This window comes from Camelus ferus, chromosome 34 (genome assembly GCF_009834535.1).
Source record: "Camelus ferus isolate YT-003-E chromosome 34, BCGSAC_Cfer_1.0, whole genome shotgun sequence".
Classification (NCBI taxonomy): domain Eukaryota; kingdom Metazoa; phylum Chordata; class Mammalia; order Artiodactyla; family Camelidae; genus Camelus; species Camelus ferus.
Genome location: NC_045729.1, coordinates 21,034,040 through 21,059,548, shown reverse-complemented (window position 1 = coordinate 21,059,548; position 25,509 = coordinate 21,034,040). Strand labels below are relative to the sequence as shown.

The following is a 25,509-nucleotide window of genomic DNA, read 5'->3' as shown; positions in this document are numbered from 1 at the left end:
CCAAGACCCTACTAGTACAGAAAGGGCCAAAGAGAACAAGATCAAACTTCAATACAATTAATAAGAACAGTATAAACCCATTCCCTAAAATTAAATCCCTAAAAATCAAAAATTACCCAGAAAGCTATCCGAGTATCAAGACAGAACTTTCTCTGATGTTGGATCAGTGACTGTCCTCTATCGGCACTGTCTAGAGCCCCTGCATGTAGCTATTAAACACTTGAAATGTGGCTCTGGCACCAATTTAAAGTTTTCATATGGGACATTTAGGACGTAACTAAATATTAGGTACATGAAGAGTCTGTTAACCCAAACTGTTAATATGCAGAATTAACAGTTTGAATGTAGAATTCAAAAGCATTTGAGGACTTCAAAGTAGCAAAAGAAAAATTTTTACTTATTTGAGAAATTAAACATGAAATCGCTTTTTCCACAAGAAATCATGAAATTCTTTTTCATCTTAAGTAGACACTTGGTGTCTTTTGTTGACCGTTCTTTTTAAGGAGCTATCAGTTACTGCCTGCATCAGCTTCCCAGAAAGTACTGCTTCTACCCGACATGCAACTAACACAGTAAATTCAAGTGCCCTCTTACTCAAAGTTCTCACCAGCTCTTTGATTCTACATAAAAGGAAAACACCCCCTCCTTCTGGTTGAACTCTTGCAGTTGTAAGGCAGGGTTTAGAGAACACTTTTTTTTCTTTTTTGGGGGGATTAGGTTTACTTATTTGTTTATTTAATGGAGGCACTGGGGATTGAACCTAGGACCTCATGCATGCTAAGCACGTGCTCTACCACTGAGCTACACCCTCCCCCAAGAACACTTTCACTCTTTCTCATTTTATACACCTTCTCCTGTGGGAAACAGCATGAATAGTGACAGTGGCAGTTCAAAGCTATTAGGTACTTTTACCACCCTGACATCCTCGAAGCTGCTTATTCGTGCATCACCTGGTGCTTCAGACGCCAGCTGAAGAGTCACTATCTGTATTAGCCATCAGCGACTTCTCTCTGCACTCAACCAGGGAAGCTGGCTGTGACAGAACCCACCACCAGGGCCCTGCAGGGGAGAGTGGTAAGAAGGGAGGAGAAAACTCTGCTCCTTGGGAGACCACCTGTCCCGGAGGCAGGGGTGCCTTGTCAGTCCTTGCAGGAGCCCCCGCAGCTGCAGGCGCGTGTGCTGGTACATGCAAGTCCTACTAGGCGGCTCTGAAGCCTGAAGGGTTTAGCCGACCTTTCAGTAGGTCTAAAGAGAAGCAGATCAGCTACGCAAACAAGCGGTCTGTCACCATCAGTCTGCTTTCCTTCGGTACGGCTCTACCACCTTTGTCCTCTTCTGCCCACATTTCAAACTGCTTTCCTAGCCTGAATCTTTGTTCCCTATCAACTTTCATACATTTGCTCCTGAAGACAGCTTGTCAGCCAACAGCCTGCTATTGAGGGGTCACATACCTAAATACCTGCAGGGGGTGGGCAGGGCCCTAAAAGGTGAAGCTGGCTAACCCAGGAAGGAGACTGGGAGGAGTGGGGAGTCCGTCAGAGTCCCCGAAGAGAACAGAGGTGCAGAACTGCCCGGGGAGGGGGCTGTCACGACCTTCATTACTTAGTTCAGCAAATTTAAGCTGTTTAGCCAGGAAACAAAGCTGCTGAAAAGTCTCTTCACTATGACTTTTTTCCTCTCTTCTTCTGAGACAAAATTAGACATGAGTTAACACTTAGGAGTGAATATGACCCTTCTCCCCGCACTGGTGCCTTCCCACCACCGCCCTGGGCTCCCGGGAGTCTGCACAGGATTCTCACTGCTTAAAGGGACTTTACCCTTTCCTCCTTTCTGAATCTTCCAGGATTAATTTCAAAGATAATAAAACCACTTACTATACAATTACAACTAGCAAGCCAAGCAGAGTTTTAACACGGAAATTACCCCGCGGAGTATCACCAAGTGGCAAAACTAACAAGTACAACTAACCTAAAAGCACACCAGCTGACCTGAACGTACAACTCTCTACCCACTGCAAATGTCAGTGTCTGCAGGACGTCTGAGTCAGAGGTTTGCTTGCTTGTTAGAAACAAGCTAGCAGAGTTCACCACTGCACGAACAAGAGCACTGGAGGTGATACAGCAAGGCTGGTGCCAGCCCAGGAGCCACAGACTGACCAGTTCTGTGGCTTCGTCAGTCACCTCTGCCTCCGGGCTACAGCCCAGACCACATCACCATCATGCCACCCTTCTCTTCAGAATGCTCATAATAAAACATGAAGGCGTTAATGTAAGCAGTGTTTTTAGAGAGGTGTGGTCCCTGGACCTGAATCATCTCTCGTGGGCGCTTGTTAAATGCAAACTGGACCAGCGTATCTCAGGCAGGGCCAGGCTCCACGCTCCAACCGCCCCACCAGGGTTCACACCACCACCAAAGTGAACATAGGGGACGCTCTGAAGTCCTACACAGCATCTTCAAGCACCGCATGCCTGCTTGGGAGTTCTTTTTCTACTTGCCCTTCTCTCTTTGCATCATCTTCTGAATTCAATTCACTTCCTGAATTTGTATGATTTTAGAGAGATACAAGTTTCATTCTACATAGATATTCACTCAAAATAAGGTCAATGAGCCTGCCATCCCTTTCTGCAGAGACACAGGTTTAGACCCAAATCTTTCCTTTCCTTTTGAAAGACAAACTATGTTTGGTCACAACAGATGGCCTGGTGTGATCTCCTTCTAGAACTTTTATTTTATACTCAAATATATTCCATAAAATTCTCACCTCAAGGTGAGTTATACATAATATGTCAATCACACCTCTGTAAAATTTTTTTCCATCAAGCTCTTTAACCAAACAATTACATATCATCTATCCTAATGTTGTTTCTATGTAAAATTCTTCAACCTAGAAACAGACATCTATCAAGACTGAAAAATAACCCAGTCACAGGTCCAGGACTGCGGTACCTAGATAGCTTGTAACTCTGGCAATATCCTCAAAAAGAACAACATTCACTCTTTCAAAGAAGAGGCGGGGGGGAATGGGGCTGGGCGGGTGGTGTGCAGATCACAGAGTAAGACACAGGGAAACCATTAAGCCCTCGGTCCATCTCCCCAGGCAACTCTTGTATAAAAGGCTTTCATCGAGTTTGAATACATGATGCATGATTCTATACACACAGCGGTAACTGGTTTTCAAAAACCATACAGCAGCACAGATACCATTTAAGAAACCGGAATAAAACTAAGGGGCCACGTGTGAAGATGATCATCTGATAAGCACACTCTCATACTTGAGTCTGCCACCATATTCCTCAGTCTTCTGCCAGCAACAGCCCAGACTCCTGACAACAACTAGGACTTGCTACTTCCACACACACCATTTCCCTGTGTTAGTGAGACCTGGTAATCCTCTGAATAACTGCAGGGTTAGATACAATCACCCTAGAGATACACCGATTTCCTGGATGCCAGTTTACTAAATAAATACGCCAGAAAACACAGGGTAAGCTCCCGTGACTGACTGCTTGTCAAGCTGAGTACCTGTTTTTTCGCAGCTTATCCAAGATACAAACGTGGCAGAGTGGCCAAGGAAGACTACCAGTATGTGAAAACCTACCTGGCTAAACCTTCTAGCCTTGGAAATTAATGTTGAAGGAATACGAGGAGCTACAGTCAGCCATGGCTTCTCAGTCCCAGACTGAGAGGGGTGGAGGTGGGGCAGCAGTGGCACTATTCCATTCCTAATAAATCTGTTGACAGAAACTGAAGTGAAAATTTTTTCTTACAGTGCTTTGCTACATACATTGTCTTTCATTTCTTCCCAAGGAAACCTACACTCTGTGGAGGATCACGTACCAGATCGGTCATCCAGAGGGGCCCCAGGGAGTCAGGAGACACAGCAGACAGCACGGTGTACGGTGGGAAGGACAGGACAGACTTGGATTCAACTCAAATGCCAGGTGCTTCAGTTACTAGATGTGTGACCAGGAGTCAGCACTTCTCTGAGGCATTTTCAGTCTCTAAAGTGTTTGTGCCATAGAGAAAAGGAGTTCGATTTTTCAGTCAACAGGGCAAACAGGACAAGTAATCAGAGATGTACATACAGGTCGATTTATCTGAGGACAGCAGGTTCGGGTGTGAGGAAGCCCTTGGACAAACCACTAGTTTCAAACCCTGAGTGATGGTGTTTTTCCTTTTTGAAAAAACGCTGTAAGTGACTATATACATACAGACAGACACATACAGTTTATACAAATTCAGAAGACAGTCATACTGTTCCTCCTGGGCTTTTACAGATGCAATCATCCCCCCTCCCAAGGTCTGCATCAGTAACAGTCATGTTAATCAAGTATATGTCCTTCCTTGTTCCTCTCAAGGCGCATAAAATCACATCCCTGATTCATACAAACACGAATGCAGACACAAAAACATGAGGGTTGCCTTTTCTTAACAGATGAACAGTACCCATACTTCTCTGCACACTGCTCTTCTCACCACCTTGTGCAAATTCCTCCAAGTCCAGGGGCAGCTCTCATTCATTCTTTTAAAGGCTACCTGGGGGGAGGTCACAGGCAGCAAAAGAGAAAACTAGATTTCATGAAAATTTTTCAATTTTGAACATCAAAAGACATCAGCAGAGTAAAGAGGCAACTCACAAAATGGGAGAAAAATACTTGTAAATCTGTATCTATTAAAGGATTACTATCCAGAATATATAGAGAATCCCTGAAACTCAACAACAAAAACTCCCTAACAACCCAATTAAAAGATGGGCAAAAGACCTGAACAGACTTTTCTCTAAAGAAGATACACAAATGGCCAACAAGCACAAGGGGAAAATGCTCGATAGCACTAATCATTTGGGAAATGCAAATCAAAACTACCATGCGGTATCACCCATGTACATGAGGATGGCTACTACCAAAAAGAAAAAAAGAACAGAAAGAACAAGTACTGGCCAGGATGCAGGGAAACTGGAGCCCTCATCAATGTTGATGAGAATGTGCAATGGAAAAGCCACTGCAGAGAACAGTGTGGTGGGTCCTCAAAATATTAAAAGTAAAATTATCACATGATCCAGCACTTCCACTTTCGGGTCTATACCCAAAAGAAAAGAATTATTTGTACACCTATGCTAACAGCAGCACTGTCCACAACAGCTAAAATGTGGAAGCAAATCAAGGGTCCACGGATGGATGGATAAGCAAACTGTGCTCTATACACACATTCAGCCTTAAAGAAAAGGGAAATTATGACACTAGCTACAGTATCATGCATTACGCATGGATGGACCCTGACAACATTATGCTCAGTGAAGTAAGCTAGTGACAAGAAGATTCCACTTGAGGCACCTGAAGCAGTCAAAGTCAGAGAAAGAAAGCAGAATGGTGGCTGCCAAGGGCTGGGGGAGGTGGAGTGCAGAGCTGCTGTTTAACAGGAACAGTTTCAATTTCAATTTCATAGGATGAAATGAGTTCTGGAGGTGGATGGTGGTGATGGGTGCACAACGTTATGAATGCAGTTAATGCCAATGAACTGTATGCTTAAAAATGGCTAAGACAGTAAATTTTTATGTTATGTGTATATTACCACAATAAGGAAATAAATAATACCACAATGAATCATCACTACCGTCCCCCCAACCCCCAAATCCAAGGAGTAACATTTCTTGGACAAAGTGTGTGCAGTTTTAATTTTAATAGATGTCAGATTATTTTTCAAAAAGGCATCATCTATCACATTTCTCATTAGCAATGTGTAAGAGCACCCTCTTCTCTTTCGATAACAGACTGCTATCCTTGTCATTTCTGTCAGTCGGAAGGGCATCTCAGATATCTGTTGGTCATTTAAATGTGTGCATCTGTGACTTCCTCATATTCTTTGCCCACTGTTCCACTGGGATGTTGACTCTTTGTCATGTGTTTTGCCAATGCTTTATTCTTAAAATTCTTGTTTGTTCATTGACTTAATGGTACCTTATATTTCACAAATTTCTAAAGCTCTTCTATGGTCTAATGTTGTCTTTTACACCTTAGAAAAACTGTCAGCAAACTATGGTCTGCCACTTGTTACGACAGATAAAGTTTTATCGAAACACAGTGTTGCCCAATCATTACATAGCACGGTCATGCAACTGCAACAGCGTCTGGCCCTTCACAGAAAATAGTCACCAACCCTTGCCATGGAATGTCAAGAAAACAGAGTGCCTGATGCGTCTCCTCCCGACCTCCACCAACAGAATTTAAACTCCAGCAGGACTTTTGTATGTTTTATCCATCGATATACTGTGCAAAACAGTATCCAGCACAGGAACATATTCAATTTTCAGAATTAATGCAAGGTTCCCTTGCTTTTATATTCTTAACTTGAAGTGTAGCTAAGGATTAGTGGTATTTGAATTGTACCATTATAAAAGAAAAATCTTTTTTATTAGCAACGTACAATTTCTTTTAAGCTTTAATGTGAAAATCAATGAGAACAGTTTTATATCTGAAAAGCACCCCAATAATAAGGACATACCGTATGGGGAAAGAATTACGGGCTCACTTTGACATTAAAAATCAATAAACTGTTTAAGAGACTCTTCATAACCAGGCAACAGCACACGGCGCTCAAAACAATTTACTGCTTACAAATTATTTTGGGGGTTGACAAGTCTGATCAAGATGTCTCAGTATTTTCAGCCTAAAGGATCTGGTGAGGAGGGGAACATCTTCCCCGCTGACCCTGATGAACAGTAAAACCCCACAGCTGTACGTTCTGGGCTCAGCGCGTCTACAATAAACACAAGATGCAGGCTCACTTGAATTCAGATGTTTGTGACACTCTGTGACATGTGTTAATTGGGGTACTTTTTTCCCCTCGGTATTTTGTTTCTAAGCATAACTTTACAATGCATTGTGAGACTCTGTGTTTTACTCAACATGGTAAAGAAAAAAACTGTCTTAAGCCCAATTTATAATGTACAATCCTTTCAACCATTGTGTTCCGGTGAAAGTTTCCTTAGTAAAATATTGGGGAGAAATATTCCAGGATCACAGAAAAAAATTCTCATAATCCTTGTAACATTACAGTCTGATTTCTCTTACCCTGCAAAATAAACATTGTTCTTTTAAACTATTAAGTTACAATAAACAGCATCCATCTTTCAACTTCATGGTCAATAGTGAACTCTCACAAGGCATCCTTGAGTCTAAGCCCAGCTGTCCTGCACTGAGACTCTTTTTCAGATGCTTCGGGAAAACCTGCATAATCCCTAGCAACATGCAGTAACAGTCACCTTGCACTTTAAAGTGTGACAGACTTTAAAATCTTTTTTTATCCCCATTCTACTTAGGTATTTTTGCTGATAGTGAACAGTGTGACATAAGGAAAAAGGACACCTTGATAAATTGAAACATATCTAAAAAGATGATGTCTGGTAAAAGCAGGAACCCTCTGACTAAATCTGTCAATAATCTACCACTCAGAAAAGGGTGGGATGGCAAAGGAGGAAGAACAGAAAACGGACAAGGAATAACCAAGGGAAAGAAAGAGCACAAAAATCTACGTCCAGGTTCTCAACGACTGCGGTGGAGGAAAGACAAGAGGTGGAAAGTGTGTGTGTGCCAGGCCAGGGCGACTGCAGTCCCAGAAGCTGGAATTTACAATGAAGACCGGGGCAGCCGCGCACAGATGAAAGGCGGTCCCTTTAACGCTGGCTCCTGGAGTCCAGCAACTCTCAGCAGTTGTCTGGAGACTAAGCTGGCCCATCCTGCAGAGCTCCAACAAAGGGACGAAACAAACTCGAGTCCCTGGGGCCCCCTCCCGACAACGCGTGAAACAACTTGATAAATGACTGCTCTGTCAGGGGACCAAGAGAGGGAGGCGTCTGGGAGCAGAGGGGATGTATCTAATTTAGAAGGCCAAGGGGGGAGGGGAGACAGAAGGGGGCGGAGTGGCAGACAAGAGCAAGACCACCTTACAACACAGACAACCAGCCGGAGAACCGGGAAGCAAACACTCAAACCCCACCAGGATCTCCAGGAACTGAAGTCCTCAGAGCACAGCAGGAGCCTGCTCCAGTCACTAGGATTCCATCGGCAAAGTTTTCACCTTCCGTAACCCCTTTTCCAGCCTCAAGGCCAAGCTTAAAAAAGCACTGCTCTCAAGTTACTTCATTCATTTGGGACGACCTGAAATACAAACTCCACCCCCACCGTGCCTGTGCCTAAAGGTGGCCAAAGGCCGGAACCGCAGGCCTACAGTTCAGCTCAGTCCGAGGAAACATTAATTACCCTGAAACAGAAGCAGGAGGCGTTCACATCTGGGGCCCCAAGCCCCTTTCCCCCTCCTGCAGGCTGTGCACAGCTACTCACACATCCTCCTCCTGACGCAGGACGCACACTGGTCCCACAGGACTTCTCTGTCTGGGGAAAACTCAGTGGTGACAGACCCAGTCAACACTGAGAAGAAGGCACAGAAGGCATCTCCACTTGACAAAAGAGTCGTCAGAATCAGAGGTGGTACAAATACAGGGTTTTCAAAATCAGTTATCCAAAGAGTAATTAATTAATTCAAAAGGGATATTAATTATTCAAAAGGGGCATAGCCTAAGCACCTGATGGAAGACTGTCGAGCAGGTTCACTAAAGCCCGAGTCAAAGGTAGGAGTAAACCGGCAGCATGTGAAGAACTCTTAATTGGCTCAGGTCTTTTCAAGCACTCCAATTTTCTTCGCTGAACCAGAAGCACGCTGTGTTTATACACTGTACTATTGTATATGACCTTTATCTGAAGTTCATCAAGTTCAGCTTTGACTGTAATTAAGCACAATTAAAAGTAACAGCAAACTGTATGCCAAGAAAGTGAAGAAGTTGGGGGTTTACCTGTGCTGATACCCACCCAGTACCCCTGCAGGATTACTGATACTTCATATTCAGTGGCTCCAAATCTGAAAACCGTGTATTTCAGAACATCTGATACACTAACGAATGGTCAGAGAGACACTGTACAGTCCAGGAGGACGGGACAACCACGAGAAAACCACCACCACTGAAGTTGCTCCCAGCAGTTTCCTTTTTCTCAGGGTTTTGTAAAAGGCAATCCAGTGAGTCTATTCCAGACGAAATGTATTTATGGCCCACCCAAAATTTTCCTTGGATTAAACAAAATGGGTGTGCTCTGACCAATCTCACTTGCTAATTCCCCAGAAACCTGCCTTTTTAGGCTACACATAGCTCAAAAGGGGCCCCAGGCTTCTTAAATTTAGAGATGAGAGAAGAGGCACCACACCAGTAATCTCAGTTTGAGACAAACTAATTTTAACCAACAACTCACCAAGCTGAACTCTGTCTCCACGCTCTACCTTGCTTCGCAGTCTTGATGCCAAGGTCTGGGTCTGTGAATAAATGCGCTCCCACCTGTAGGCCGTCCACCTTAACCGCAGGATCTGAAATGGTTCCTGGGTCAACTAGCCAAAGTTTTACCTGATACAGAAAAGATTACAAGCGAACAGCATGCAGAAATATCGGTTTTGGTCTGTAGTTTTGTTTTTACCGTTTCTGTTTAATTGGTTGTATCACTTTTTTTTTTTAATCTGGAAGAGTTTACATAAAAATCTGGATCTCTCACATCTCTTGAAAACTCAGAAGATCGGATTCTAATTCATGGTTCTTCGTGAAGCGAATGGGTAGAGCAGCTCCCTTTTAGAAGGGACACGTACCCTCCAGTCCACCAACTGCACCTCAGGCCCAGCCCTCGTTCCAGCAGCTGCCTGGTCCGTGGCTGTCCGGGTTCTGACACCCAGCTCTACAACTTCAGTGAGTGGCAACCTAGCCTGCACGTGGACAATGCCCAGCACGATGGAGGAGTCGGAATGCAGAGCACAGGGTGACTGCCAAAAGGTTGGGGGATTCTTTCAGCGGTGATGAAAATGTTCTAAAACGGACAGTGGTAATGGATGCACACAGCTCTGTAAATACACCAAAACCACTGAATTGCATACTTTAAATGGGTGAATTGTATGGCTTGTGAATATCTCAATGAACTGTTACTGGAAAGAAAAACGTTTTTGAAAAAATACCAGGAAACACAGTCTGGGGATTTTGGTTGTGGCTGTGGTTGTGGTTGTTTTCCATTTTAAAGTAATGGTCAAACGATACCATTCAAAATGGAAATACGGGGTTTTTAATGCTCCTATTTTAATGTACTGAATTCAGGTTGAACAGCAGTGTCTGAAAGCAAAGTACGGACAGCAGTTATTCAAAGTCTACATACAAATCATTTCATACTGTGGCTTAAGATGGAGGGGGCTCCCTTTAGAGATAAACAAATCTGAGCAGAGGCCAGGTGTCTCTGCAAGGCGCTCCAGACCGCTGACCCCCTGAGGACAGGAACCGCGTCTGCACAGTTATCTCGGGGCAGGCGCTGCACTGATGGGCGACACGAGCACCGGCTGTGATCCTCCCAGCGACCCTCAAGGCCGGTGGTGTCCCTCAACAGCTCGGAACCACACATCCTCCCACAGGAGAGCAGCTCAGCTCCGTGATTTAAGTTTCAGCCTCCTGCTCTATGAAGAGGTGACAATGCTCCCGCCATCAGAGGAGCTGCAAGAGCTCCATGAAATAAGGTGACATTTAACAGTCACTCACGGTTCTGTCTTACACCTGGTTCAGGAAGAAGAGGTGTAGCCTTCAGAAAGCTAGCAAAACACACATAAATGATCAGGCTTATGATCAATATTCAAAGATCATCAATACAGTCACGTTCACCAGAGTTTCCTAAATTGCTCTGAGTAACAAACTAGGAAACACAGCATTCACAAACAGAGGTTACGAACAGTTAATCTGGCATTTATTTGATGATATGCGTTACCACAATTGTGCCACATCACCATTAAACAGAAACAGTGGCAGTGATCATCTACAGCTACTAAGACTGATACAACCAGAGTAACTGCTTCCAGGGCCATCTTTTGAAAGCCAGCAGAGACAGGGCAGCCACACACCAGACCTGCAGGAACAGCAAGCCTGCTCTTGTGCTCCTCGCTGGATGCTGAAGACACAAGTCCAGCCACACAAAGTGCGATGCAAGCTTAGGGTGAAACACTTCCTTCCCCTGCGTTAAAATCAGACGAATCCTCTGGGGCAGCCTCACCTGAAGAGAAGCTGGCAAGAGAGGAAAGGAAACCAATCCCAGCCTGAGACAGAAGAGCACTGGGTATGCTGAGGGCTAAGCGGAAGAGGGTCAGAGATCACTGAGTGATGAACTCACGGAGGACAAAGGGGCCAACAGACCATCCTGGAGAATGAGGAGGTAAAATAAGAGTGACAGATGGAACGATGGCTGAAGGACAGACGGGGAGAGGGTCAGGGACAGGGAGCAGGACGCGTGCTCACCGCGTGCTAAACAAACGTGAGCACACGTGATCGCGCCTTGATCACAAGATCACAAGCACCCTCCTGGGAGCCTAACCACGTTAACAGGCCTGACCTGGGTAAGAGACGACACAGATAAAATGGCAGCAGCCCCCAGTACTGAGCTGTCTGATGCGAAGTGAAGAGCCAGAAATAACCTAAAAAGCTAGCACCAGCCTCCCCCACAACAACTGAGTGCGAAGTGCCTGCGCTCAGGCAGCGGCACACACTGCTCAGAGACGAAGCGCGTCCCAGGCTGCAGAACAGAGCCGAGCAGGCACAGGTGTGTCCCGCACACTGCAGTGGGCTGAAGGACAGACAGAGCGCGTGCCGCGTGGCTCTATTCACTTCCTAAAACAGGCAAGTCTAATCTGGACTGGCAGAACTCAGACCGGGGACTGCACGGGGAAGGGTGCGTGTGTGTCTGCGGGGCTGAGGTGGGTACGACTCGAGGGACATGAGGAACTTCTAGGGGAACGAAGTGACCTCTATTTTGTCTGGGGATGTGGTTACAGGGGTGTATACAGTTGCTGACTCAACTGCGTACTTATTTTACCTTTCACCCTAAGCAGAGATCGTCGCAAAAACACTTGATTCCTAACATTTTCCCCCTCACTTTCTGCAAACTTCTCCAGTGAACTCATCAGTGATATTTTCACTAACTACAACTTATTAAATTGCTATTAAAATTTTTCATTCCATAGAACTAAAATGATTGCTTCCCCAAGAAGTACAGTACAGAAAATTTCCCACTTTATAAAGTGAAGCTGAATTACCAAGTGGTGACCCTCAAGGAAACCACAATGCCAACCAACAGCTGCTGCCGGCCAATATAGACAGTCATCTGAATGCAATCTCTGTGACAGCTCACACAGCAGAAACTGGCTGAGTTTACGCAGCAAAGCCACTCAGGAAGAAGTCTCCTCCTCAAGAATCAGCAAGGGCAGAACATTCACCAAACCGCTCGCTATGTGATGAAGCCATTTTAAAGTCTTAAAAGAGAAAGAAGTCCCTGTTGTGAGAGAAAACATCTGACGACTTCAATGTGACACTTATCGAGAGACTTTAGAAAGACCAGCTCTTTCAGAAACTGACCACACGGAAATAATCGCAGGTGTGCACAGCTGAAACCCGTCGGTACTTTATTTATTTATTTTTTAAAAGCCAGGCTCTGAAACCATCTAAGGGTCCAAAGTGGAGAAGTAATTAGATAGTCAAGGTCTGTTCACAGCAGGACTAGGACCTGAATCCAGGCAGCTTAGATTAGAGCCCAGGCCCTCAGCACCCTCCACTGCCTCGCCCACTCAGTCTTTCATTCACTAATGACCGACGGGATTTATCAATATTTGACAGTCAAGTAAACAAACAGAAAAACTAGTAAGGGACAATCACAACCTAAGAAAGAAAACAATTAAAAAGAAAATATATTCCACCTTCTTGACTCACAAAATTAAATCCTAAGCTCAGTATTAGTAATCTTTTTTTCTTTTTGAAATGTTTACATTATTATTTTTTACAGTCATTTTACAATGTTGCGTCAAATTCCAGTGTAGAGCATAATTTTTCAGTTATACATGAACACACATATACCCACTGTCACATTTTTTTTTTGCTGTGAGCTACCACAAGATCTTGTATATATTTCCCTGTGCTATACAGTATAATCTTGTCTATCTATTCTATATTTTGAAATCCCAGTCTGTCCCTTCCCACCCTCCTCCCCTCTGGCAACCACAAGTTTGTATTCTATGTCTATGAGTCTGTTTCTGGGGGTTTTTTTAGTAATCGTTTTGAAGCACTAACAAAAAGAAAAATCACTACTCCTTTCTTTGTGTCTCTAGCTTACCTCTGACTCTACACTACACTTAGCTGCCTAGGTTCAAATATTTTACAAGAAATTCATCACTATTAAGGGAGCCGTGTTCAAAAGTATTTCAGTAAACAGGACACTCAACTCCCTTAGCACTAACTGCTGGCTTCGTAATTTCACCATTTCAATCTCCCCATCACAGAATGGGAAAGGTTGGGAAACACTAAAAACATTCCTAAAAAGCTTCTTCCCAGAAATCATCAATACACTGGGAAACTTGGGCCTCAGGAAGCACTGGTGAGGCCTCAAAACTTCAGAGAACAAAAAATTAAAAATGGAAGAAAGTCTGTTCCCAGTGGGTGCCACAGATGGACGGACGGATGGATGGATGGATGACTGGTAGATAAAAAGCTTCAAATCCCCTGCAGATAAAGCAAGTATACAGATAAAACGAAACTGCTAAAATCAACATCTTTCAACTTCAAATTCTGACTCTCTTGTACAAGCAAACCATCATCTCAGGAAGGTATAAACTACCTGGCATCTTTCCTCCCTGACAACAAGGCAGGCCTAAAGCAAACTAGAATAACTTAGAATAACTGCCAACCCACTGGCCCGGCTGCTGGAGGCTATGCTGCACCACCTCAAACATCTCATTTTATCCTGCGTACGGTGTGTGTGTGTCAACTGTGAAGGGCGTAGGAATTTAAATGAACTATAAAAGAACAGTATGTGCAGGCACAACTTTATTGAAAATATAGTTGACTAAGTCCTATATTAAGAAATACCCACAAATACAAATAGAGCTATCAATTCCTCAGCACTGCGGAAACTTGTAGAAGAGAATTTGCTGACAGGATTCGTGTAGAAGCTGTGCTGCAAACTAATGGCTGCGACTGAAGGAAAAGCAATCTCACAAATCTGGAGCACACCACAAGTTCCTTTGCCTACTTAAAGTAAATAAACTTTAACTTGCGTATAAAAGTTAATGTGCAATGTAGATAACCTAAACTGAAATCCTCCATGGTCACATTTCTGTTCTCACCTTACTCTAGTCATTGTGTTAGTGCTATTTCCTGGTGCACTCACCAAGGCTAACCCATCTCACTATTACTATACCTGGGCTATTGGCTTGAGGCCATCATAAATTGTGCATGAAATAAAAACCCAAGAGACTCCGAGATAATCACCACTGAATATAGTATCTGACTTCCAAATTGCATTACATAAAATGGCAAACTTATCAAGAATGGTCAAATATCCTCTCCCATTCAGTTAAGAGACACCATACTTTACTAGCGCCACTAGCAAGCCAAACAGTTCTAATAAACGCACTCCACCTATCCAAAGCCAAACACATTACAGTAAAACTCTTGCACGCCTAGTGGTCAGCACATAGATGCTACATACCACCAGGATTTGCTGGAAAACAAAACACTGGATTTCCGGATTTTCATTGTACTTTGATGTATTCTATTATGTTCACACTGTTTCCAAGAGTTCAGATGCCCCTGGCCACTGAGCTACCTCGTTTCAATGGCAGCCCCAGATATTTCACACATGGTGCCAGCAGACAGTACTACTGTAACAAGCACATTTGGGAGAGAGGATGAGATGCTGTGACTCCTCTATCATAATGTACAAACACTTCACTCTCCCCCTCTCTGGTTCACAGCAAAAGGAGTGATTTCACATGCTATTCAGTACTTTAGTTTGTACCTTGTGCCCTTTTATACAGGATTATCTCTGTAAGTGAATCAAAATTTTATCTTGAATGCCTGAGTTTTACAATACCACGAAATAACTGGAGAAACCTAGAATTTAGTGAAATTGGGGACTGTAAGTCACTACCCTGGAATCATCCAGGAAACGTTGCTAGTCTGTGGGTGGGAACAACATGAAATACGAAGGAACCAGGGGCCATGTCATACTGCCTGTGCTCTAATGAATGATACCCCAAACGCAGCCATGTCCCAACTCACACCTGAACTTCTCTGTAAGCTGTGAAATGCTTTGTCTGAAACACATAGCAGGAAAGCAGTCCAGCTAACAAGCAGCAGCACACTGAATGAAAACACTGGCCAGCCGGGCCGGGCCAAGTGCTGAGCCCTCTGAGAAGGAAAGAAAGTGATGCTGAAGTCTGTGACCTGGACTGACAGTCTAGGGCCGGTCAGCAGGGAAAGTTCAACAGCAAAAAGAAAGTCATTTCTTTCATTCATTCATTCATTCACGCAAACACTTAGGTGCCCACTGCCAGGCATGGAAGGGACCAATATAAATGGCCTCTAAGTGAACAGCATCACCACATTACTTGCCTTCTACCCTCTAAATAAGAGACAGTTTAATGAAACGTATCTTAACATTGTGTATAGGCAATTCTCACTTTTTAAACCACACTGCAGCAACTGGTTCCAAACAGACGCTTTAAACATGTAAGCATGTCCCAAGAAGAAAGATCACCAAGAAAGGCTAAGTCATGGAGAGACGCTGGCCAGTGCTAGCTGTGATCCACTCCAACCCCTCGCTCCAGCAACTTTTCTCCCATCCCAGAGAGCGAGTGAGATTACATCTGCATCTGCTCCAATTCATTTTTTTGGTATATCATTTGCCAACTAAAGGAACCCACACTCAGTAACAAAGTACTTGCAACACAATTTGAAACTGTCATCATTATGGAGAACCTCTGTCTTTTGGAGATCGACGGTGATTCTGGACTTCATCCTCCAAGGGCACGTCAAACTCAGACTAGCTTTAAACTGCTCGTCTAGCTCATACAGTCACCTGGAGAAGAGGATGTATCCAAAATGATAGACTGAATACCAAGTGAAAAAAAACCTGGACCCAAGGTCCTGCAACAGAGGTGGGTCCCTGAGATCAAACGCTGCGTTCTGCCGTGCAGACCCGCAGACATGAAGAGTGCTAAAAAGGAGTAAGGAGGCCAAGCTACGGCAGGCGCGAGTCTGACCACACGGGCATCACAGCCAAGACAGAAGAAACACATTAAGAACACACTTAGGAACAATCATAAGCAAAATGTAAGCAAAAGCAGACACTACAGCCCCCAATGTGACTCTAGATCTCAAAGGGTAATGGCCTGGAAAAAAGAAATCTCTGAAGGAATATGCCATACCCTCAGGGGCTGCGAGCCCACAACTTGTCCCTGGCTCTTCTCCACACTCCAGCTTCCAAGGCTGGACTGTAAACTTGCTTTCTTTGATCTTCCACAAGAATAATGTTCTGCTCCTGACCCCTTTACAGGAGGTCCACAACCACCACGGGCGTCCCTCATCTGACACCAGCCTCACAACAACTGCAGGTTCCGCAAAGCTGTCTTCCCACCAAGGTCAAAGAAAGGGCTGTGCGCCCGAGGGGGGCCAGATGCTCCCCAGAGCAGTGTTAAAGAGGGGTGCCAGGCACCTCCTGAGAAACCTGTTAACGGTGGCCAATCAAAAGTCAGTCTGCATCCTATCAGCAAAACAAGAATGTCCTCCTCCTCGAGGGACCGAGTGCAGCCTGCTGTGCCCGGAAGGCCCTGAGAAAGGAAGCCGCTCTGATGACAAGTCTCCAGGAAGCAGCCCCGCTCTACCCCTTTTCACCAAGCAAACCCACCACTGGTCCCCACAGAGACAAAACACCCACCAGAGGACACTCAAGTCCTGTGTAAGCATCTCAAATTACTTCAGAGCCTGGAGGGATAGGGAGGGACTTCAAGACACAATTTCCCAATTTCAGAAGTCCTCATTTGCCTTTGGCAGAGACTTCTGAAAAAAAGGGTTCTTCACCTCTCAGCTGACCCCACCATTAGGTACCTCTGCAGAAAGCAGAGATTCCCTCAATGTGAAAATTAGCAAATGCTACAGAATTCTGTCCTGGGAGCCAAAGGCTTCTTCAGCCCTCAGAATGGGAGTTAAGCCAAACCCAGGCCTGCTTTCGGCACAAATAAAAAACAAAAGTGGCTGCAGAGCATGGGGGTGGGCAGGGCATTAAAGTGGAAAGAAAAGCGAGAAACAGAAAGTGAACTGTAGAATAAAAAATAATAGAATGACTTTATTAACTAGACTTAATCACATTATTAAAACTCAATGGTGACAACTCCTATTGCCTTATTTGGGGAACTGGACTGAATAAACAGAAATTATCCTTCCCCAATCACTCCCAGTGACAAGGACACCAGGACCGCAGTCACAGCTGTAACCATCACTTAACTGACACACAGAAGAGATGAGGCAAGTTACAGAACCCCAGCCGTGACAATCAAAAACATCCCTAAAAAAACTGGTACATAACCTTGAGCACAGAAATTCCACTCTCAATTTTTCCCTAAGGAAAGAGTCGTACACACACACATACAAAGATGCCGTCTTAGCACGTCAGTTTCCATGAGGCTTGGGGGAACCGAGGGGTCCAGCTGCAGGGGAGAGGCTAGGCGGGTGACAGCACAGCCAGATCTGACTGCAGCAGCACAAATCTGCAGATGAACCTGAAAAATGGTATCATGCAATGACACACTTTAATGACAGCACATTTTAAAAGTACGTGTCTGCATGTATATAAACAGACCTATATAGGTTCAAAATAATGAATTGTAATTTTTCTGCTTATTTCAACTTCCTAAAATTTTTACAATTGACTTTTTCTGAGAAAAGGCACTGTTTTAAATTTTAACATTTAGCTGAGTTTGCTCTTTGATAAAAAATTAAAATCAGAACCAGGGTGCCAATGTTCTGAACTTTACTACGTAAGTGGAAAGAGATGTTATACGTTAGGAACTACTTGGTCCAAGTCTTCAGTTCTGGGTATCTTGTCTTCAAAATAGAACATTTCCAAATCTATCTAACCTGACAACTGCTTTCAGTAAAACCCAGCCTTCACATCTTCCGGCCATTACATCACATTCTTGTACTCAGGGGAGGCCCAGATGGTCTTTCACACTGGACGGGACAGCAGGAACTGATGGACTCGTTCCAAAGTGCTAAGCCACCATCTGCAGCCTTCTGTTAATCCGCCCCATCTCGTCTGTCCTGGTCCCAGTTCTTTTTATATACCCATTGCACAAGCACAAGTAATCAAGATTTGCCCTTCAGGAGTCTCTTCCCATAAGGCACACAAAAATACAATATTAAATAAATTCTCAAATAAAGCAATGCCTTCACATTATTCTCCTAATCCAAAAACATTACTGTGCTTAGTGTTAAAAGCTATGGAAGGTACTAAAAAGAGTACAGTACAGTCCCCAATTACTAAGAACTTAGGAGTCCAACGAGTAAAACAGAACTCATCAACGTGAAACAATGAGAAAACAACTAACTGCGAGACGAGGCTCTCCTGTCCAGGGTCCCAGGAGAACCCCCTGTCCGACTGTGTGACCCTGGGCAAAGTCCTCATCCGCAGCACTGAGTCCACCTCCGTCATTTCCAGCGCCTTTCTAGCTCTTCCCCTCCACAGCTCTAGAAACAACTGACCAGAGGACAGAAGGGTGAATGGGGGCTTCTGGAACGCGCTACAGACTACCTGTGAGTGGACAGCAACTGAGATTAAAAACCAAGTGAATCTGGCAAGGGAAAAAATCTCCAATCAGTAAGAAGCCTGTTTTTATTACACAAGCAGGGTGAGCTGAAAGCAAATGAAGGGAAAGTATACCCTTCCTTTCTCCATTAAAGATCCTGCAAGAGGGTTATGCAAACAAATCTATTGCCAGCAGAGAAGACAGTGATGTAGAAAAATTAAAATATCTGGTCTAATATTTACTGAGTGTCTACCATGTGTGAAGTAGCTCTTTACTAGGCAGCTAAGAACCCAAATATGTATTAAACAGCCCCTGATTTGGGGAAGTTTGACTTTATTTCATTCATTCATTCAGCAAATACTAACTGAGCACCTACCACATACAAAGACACAGGTACATGTTCCAGGTACTGGGGATCAAGAGTGAACAAGACAGATAAGACACCTGCTCAAAGAAAAAGTTCTGAGAGACAGACAATATAAACAAAAAAGATACCTACAGAAAGAGAAAACCAACCAGAGTAGTGTGACAGAAAGTGACAGAGTCGGGAAGGAAGGTGGGGCTACTGCTATAAATTGAGGGACCACTAACAATGGGATGTAAACAACTGTGGAAGCTCAGTAATGGGAATTCACTGCAGTCTTTGCCCTACAACATTCATTTTGAATTTCTAAAACAAGCCATAGATAGGATGGTCAGGGACGGTTTCACTGAGATGACATCTGAACTGAGATTTGAAAGCTAGTAACAAGGCATGGTTCCCCCAGGCCTTCCAGACAGAGGCAACAGCTGGTGCAAAGGCCTTAAGGAGCCTGGAGCCTTTGTGAGGAAAGAAAGGCTCACATGGCTACAGCAAGAGCAAGGGAGGGAATGGCACAAGCCAGGCCATGAAAGCAGGAAGGTTTGGGGGGGACCCTACTACACAATGGTAAGGAATTCAGAATTTATTCTAAACGCAAAAAGCCATTGGAAGGTTTTAAGCAGGAATGAGAATGTAGGGATATACTTGGTTTTTATATTTTGTTTTTGTTAATTACAAAATAAGTCAGATGCTAAATTAGGTAACCCCAAATTCAATTTATGTCTAGTAACAGGATGAATTTGTATTCTGCAGGTATCTTTACCTCCCAAATCATTTTATTTGAGCTGAAAACTTAAATTAGTTTCTAATTCCAAACACATCAACCCAAGGACATTTAACTCAATATCTGGGAAGGTGGCTCAGAAGCATCCTGGGTGAGAAAGATTGTTACATCTCCAACAAACATTCTGAGCAAATAGAATGTGGGCTAGAATTTCAGACTTTTTTTAAATTTCATTTAAAGCAGAATAATATCTGGCTCCTAGGACAGGAGCCACATAAATAAAGGGAAAACTGGGGCTTAGGTCAGATGAATGATTTACCCCAACCAGACAGTAGAAGAACAGAGAACCAGATGTCAAGTCCACTCTGTTGACATCTAGTCCAGTGTTCTTTCCAAAGTACCACAAAAAAAGCCAAGATAAAAATAATTCAGAATCCACAGAGACAGAGGCTGACTAGTAGCTGCCAGAGCTGGGGCATAAGACGGAGAGTGACCGTCCTGTGATGTCTCCTTCTGGGGTGACAAAATGCCCTGGAACTGCACAGAGATGGCAGCTGCACAACATACTGAATTTACTAAACGCCATCAAATTGCACACTTTAAAATGGTTAATGTTTACTTCACACTATGTAAATTTTACCTCAATTTTTTTTTAATGAGGCTGAAAAGAATTAAAAATAACACTGGTTTGGAGGTGATCACCAGCAGCCAATATTGGGGTTATGCGAGTCACTAAGGTAGAGTTCTGGAGATTCATGTTCTAATCAAAACTCAGAAAAAGCATAATTAAACCAGGGTTTCTTAAGCGCAGCAGTATTGACATTTTGAGCCAGAGAACTGTTTTGTCCAGGGGACTGTAGGATATCTAGCAATTTCCCTGGCCTCTACCTACTGGATACTAGCAGCCCCCTTGACCCAAGCTGAGTTCACCAAAAACGTCTCCAGACACTGCCAATGTCCTCTGGGGGGCACATCACGCTCTGCTGAGAACAGCTGTTAGACAAGCTCTAACTTTTCTGTATCTTAACTCCTCAGCTACCAGATGCCCATCCCCTAACCCATGGTCTCTTCCACTTCTGAAATCTGAGCCCACGCTGTGTTCACCGCCAGTGATTTACAGTCCAGCACGGCCTTCTCCTTCACCAGCCTTGCTCACGTCTCACCAGGCTGCTGCACGGATGTGATGAAATACCCACGGAAATGCACTTACAGTGAAATCTCCTCAAGACAGGAAAACTGGCTATCCACAGGTGCTGCTACAGAAGCTCCTCCATTGAGACTCCAAAAACAGTGAACAAAGGAATGTTCGTGTCATCAGAACACTGCAGTTTCTGAGCCTGTATTTTTTTAAGATGCCTCTTATTTAGGGTACTTCTCCTGAAGTTGACTGAAACATCTACTTTCCCTCAGAGTTTTTAAGGAGTCTAGGCTCCTCTATTTTCACACAAAAATACCCCAGGCGTACAGGGCAATAAAAGGTTAATTTAGTTAATTCTGTGTGTGCTCAAAGAATTACAAGCAACTTCATTTAATTATTAAGTAGCCAACCGGGTAATCTCTGTGGCTGGTTAGTGTACTAATGAAATAGTGTCTCCCAGTTCAGAGATGTCATTCCAACCAGGAGAACGCTCTTCAGCTAGCAGAAAGAGATGGCAGGATTTACACGGACTCACGCTATGAATCTGGGGACAGGGAAATGAATCCATTTCATATTTCAGCCTTTTTGTGTTAAAAGATATAAAAGTTCCTGAATTGACATTTATAGAACACCCCAGCCAACAATAGCAGAATACACATTCTTTTCAAGTACACACAGCACGTTCAGCAAGAGTGACCACATTCTGGGTCATAAAACAAGTCTCAGTAAATTTTAAAGGATACAAGTCATATAAAGTATCCTGTCCGACCAAAGTGGAATTAAATTGGAAATCAGTAATAGAAAGCTCTCTGAGAAATTCCCAAGTATCTGAAACCAAATTAACATACTTAGAAATAACGCACAGGTTTAGGAAGAAGACGAAGAACAAGGATGTCCGCTCTGGCTCTGGCTACTTCTATTTGACATTTTATGGGAAGTTCCAGACAGCGCAATAAGGCAAGAAAAATAAGAGGCCCCCAGATCACAAAGAAAGAAGCAAACCTGTCTAATTCGCAGATGACGTTATCATCCACCGATGATGAGAATTCAGTGGAATCTACAAAAAAGCTGCTAAAAGAAGTGAGTTTAGGAAAGTTGTAAGATCAACATGCACAACTCAATGGTATTTCTATAAACTAGCAAAGAACAACTGGTACTTTAAAAAATGTACAACAGCATAAAAAAACATAAAATGCTTCAGGATAACTCTGATAAAAGGTAGGACCTAAACTGAAAAATATAAAAATTTTATTTAAGAAATTAAAGAAAATCTAAACTAACAGAGAGATAAGCCATTGTCATGGTTCACAAGACTAAATACTACTAAAAGGTCAATTATCCACAAAGTGATCTATGTATTCAATACAATCCTAACAAATATCTCAGCATAATTCTAAAATTCATATGGAAATGCGAAGGATATAAAATAGCCAAAACAGAAAATGAACAACAGAGCAAAGATTACTAACATTTAATTTAATTTTAAGATCTATTACAAAAGTACAGTAATCAAAGACCGTGTGATACAGCCCTAAAAACAAACTGAGTAATAAAACAGAATGAGTCCAGAAATGAGCCTACACATACAGAGTCAGTAACAAAAATACAAAGGCAACTCAGTGAAAAAAGGATGGCCTTTTCAGTAAGTGGTACTGGAACAAATGCAAAAAGTAACAAAAATTTGATTAATGCCTCACACCATAAGCAAAACCAACTCAAAATGGATCATAGGCCTAAATATAAAATCTGAAACAATAAAACTTCTAAAAGAAAACATAAGAGGAAATCTTTGTGACCCTGAGTGAGGAAGATTTCTTAGATATGATAATAATAAAAGCACAACCATTAAAGAATAAGTTGGTAAATTCATCAAAATTTTCTGCTTTGGAAAAGACAACCCACAGACTGAGAAAATATATGTAAAATAATATTTCTGATAAAGGACTTGTACCCAGAATACACAAATTTAATAGACAAACTAATTTTTCAAATGAGCAAAAGATCTTAACAGAAATTTCATCGAAGGTATGTGCATCACTAATAAAAACATGAAAAGGTGCTGACCATTATTAGCATTAGGGAGATACAAATCAAAACCACAACGAGGTGCCACTCCACACCTACCAGAATACCACAATCACAAAGACAATGAGTACTAATGATAATGCAGAATTCTTAAATGTTGCTGCTGAAAATGTAAATTAGTACAGCCACTTTGGTAAGTAAGTTTGGCTGTTTATTAAGAAGTTAAACACAACTCCAATCTCACTTGTGCACACAAACACCCATAAGCAAATACACCCAGCTATTATTCATAACAGCCAGAGTAGAAACAATTCAGATGTCCACCATCTCATGAAGGATAAACAAAAAGGGGTAAGTACAGCCATACAACAGAACATATTCGGTCGGACGGTATCCAAGAACAAATGAAGACATGCCTAACAGACACACGCTCACCCAAAAGAACGCCCAGTGGCCAAAGCTGGAACAACTTAGCAACGAAATAAAGACGGCATGAGACCCAGCCTGACAGCATAGAATGAGTATCCCCGAGTCTGCTGATGACAGCAGCAGACCAAGGACACATGATAACTAAGCGTGAAGTGGTATGCGGGGCTGAAACCTTCATCGGAGAAAGACGTGGAGGGAAACTGTTGGTATTCGAATAAAGTCTGAGTTTAGTCAACAGCACTGTACCAAAGTTAATGTCTTAGTTTTGACAAGTGTACCATGGCTCTGTAAGATTAAACATGGGCCAAATCCAACTTGCCGTCTGTTTTTATAAATAAAGTTTTATTGGAACACAGCCACGTCCATTCATGTATTTACTCATCATCTAAGTCTGCTTTTGCTTTACACAGGCAGAACTGAGCAGGTCTAAGAAAAACCACTTGTCCACAAAGCCTAATTTACTGTCTGGCCCTTTACAGAAAAGCTTGCTGACCACTAATACATATGAACTATCTGTACTTGTCACTATGACGTTTCTGTAAATCTAAAATAATTTAAAATAAAAAGATTTTTTTCAGTTTAACGTCCACCTACCATATTATCCAGACATTCTAATTCTAGGTCTTCATCCAAGAGAAATGAAAGCTTATGTCCAAAGGATGTACACAAATATTCATCGATAGGTGATCTGGACAAACAAATCATGGTACACCCTTAAAGGGGAAAGTACTTGGCAATGAAAAGAAATTAACTGCTCACACGTGACACAGTGTGGATGAGTCTCAAGCTAAAATTATGCTGAGTGGACAAAGCACAGCCCTCCCCGCCACTCTGCCAAAAAAAAAAAAAAAAGGAGTCCATACTGTGATTCCATTTCTATGAAATTCTGAGGAATGCAAACTATGTACAGTGACAGAAAGCAGATCTGGTGCTGCCTGGGAAAGGAGGTGGGGAGGGACAAGAGGCGAGGGTCACAGAGGGGAGACTCTTGGGCGTCATGGGCATGGACACTTTCTATGTGGTAATGACATACAAGTATGAACACGTCAGAACTGATCAGACTATACATACATGTAGTTTATTTTATGTCAATTATACCTCAATGATGCTGTTTTTAAAAATATTATCAAATTGATAAAACACTCTTCTCCTCTCCCAATATCAAGCAGTGGTGTAGAGAAACGGACTAACCCATCAACAAAACCTCTTCAGCTGCCAGTGTCTGCCACTTACCCCTTCCTCTCCCCAGAACACTTTTTCTCTGGGGAAGAAGAGATTCCAAATCACAGCAAAGGAGGGTCCTGCAAGGACAAGGCTCTCCTGGGGCCCTGCCCACAAACTACAAAGGCAGATTAGCCTACAATTACCAGATGAGCAGCCAGTACCCAGAGAACAAAACGTCCTCTCCCCTAGCCTCTCTCCTGTCTCCTGCCCTCTCAGGCTCGGTGTCTTTCCTTCTGCTTCCAAACCTGGGAGAAAAACGCAGATGGCAGCCAGCACAGGAGTCAGAATACAGCCCCTCTTTAAGACAAGAATTTCAAAATGAGGTGACCCGCAAGGAAAAGGACATTCCAAAGGGCATTCCAGAAGGTGGAACGGAAGAAGGCCTGGGAGGTGGTGGTCTCCGGCTTCTCCAACCCTCTTCAGCCCCACAATCGCCTTCAACATTCAGTTCCTTTCTGCCTCACCACCCACCGGAGAACACCACTACTCGCCCACTCCAGCACACCTCAGTGTTCACCTGGCATTGAGCTCTCCACTTCCCACGTACCTTTCTGGTTTTTATACTACAAACCCCTTTTCCTCAGTCACTTAACCCGAGTTTGGCATAAAAATTGACGGTAATCCTAAAGATTACATTGAAACTACATTCAAGGGGGAAAGATGTGGATTTTTCAACTTCAAATAATGTATTTTTAAGAAAAATATGTAAATAAAACACGTACAAACAAAACATTTTCAGATACTTTGGACATACTAAAATGTGTTTATTTTAGACATCATCCCTGCAGGTACAAAGAAGAAGTAGACATTGTCAATGGCCTCAGGAAGTTTACAGGAAAATGAGGAAGCAAAGACAAATGTGGAAGCTAAATCTGAATTTTAGATTTTTTAAAAAGTAATACTGTTTTAGAACTT

The 25,509-nt window shown here is 43.2% G+C and overlaps 1 protein-coding gene and 1 long non-coding RNA gene across 2 annotated transcripts in view; both read right to left on the bottom strand.

The window, feature by feature from the left end:
• Window positions 1–25,509, bottom strand: part of LOC102523130 (cat eye syndrome critical region protein 2) — a 103,470-nt gene that overhangs the window by 59,582 nt on the left and 18,379 nt on the right. The gene's annotated exons all lie outside the window — the stretch shown is intronic.
• On the bottom strand, window positions 13,082–24,423 carry LOC116661354. Its single transcript, XR_004317233.1, has 3 exons — window positions 24,414–24,423; window positions 19,059–19,065; window positions 13,082–13,952 (listed from the first exon to the last, which is right to left on the bottom strand). It is a non-coding gene; the product is annotated as an uncharacterized LOC116661354 (long non-coding RNA).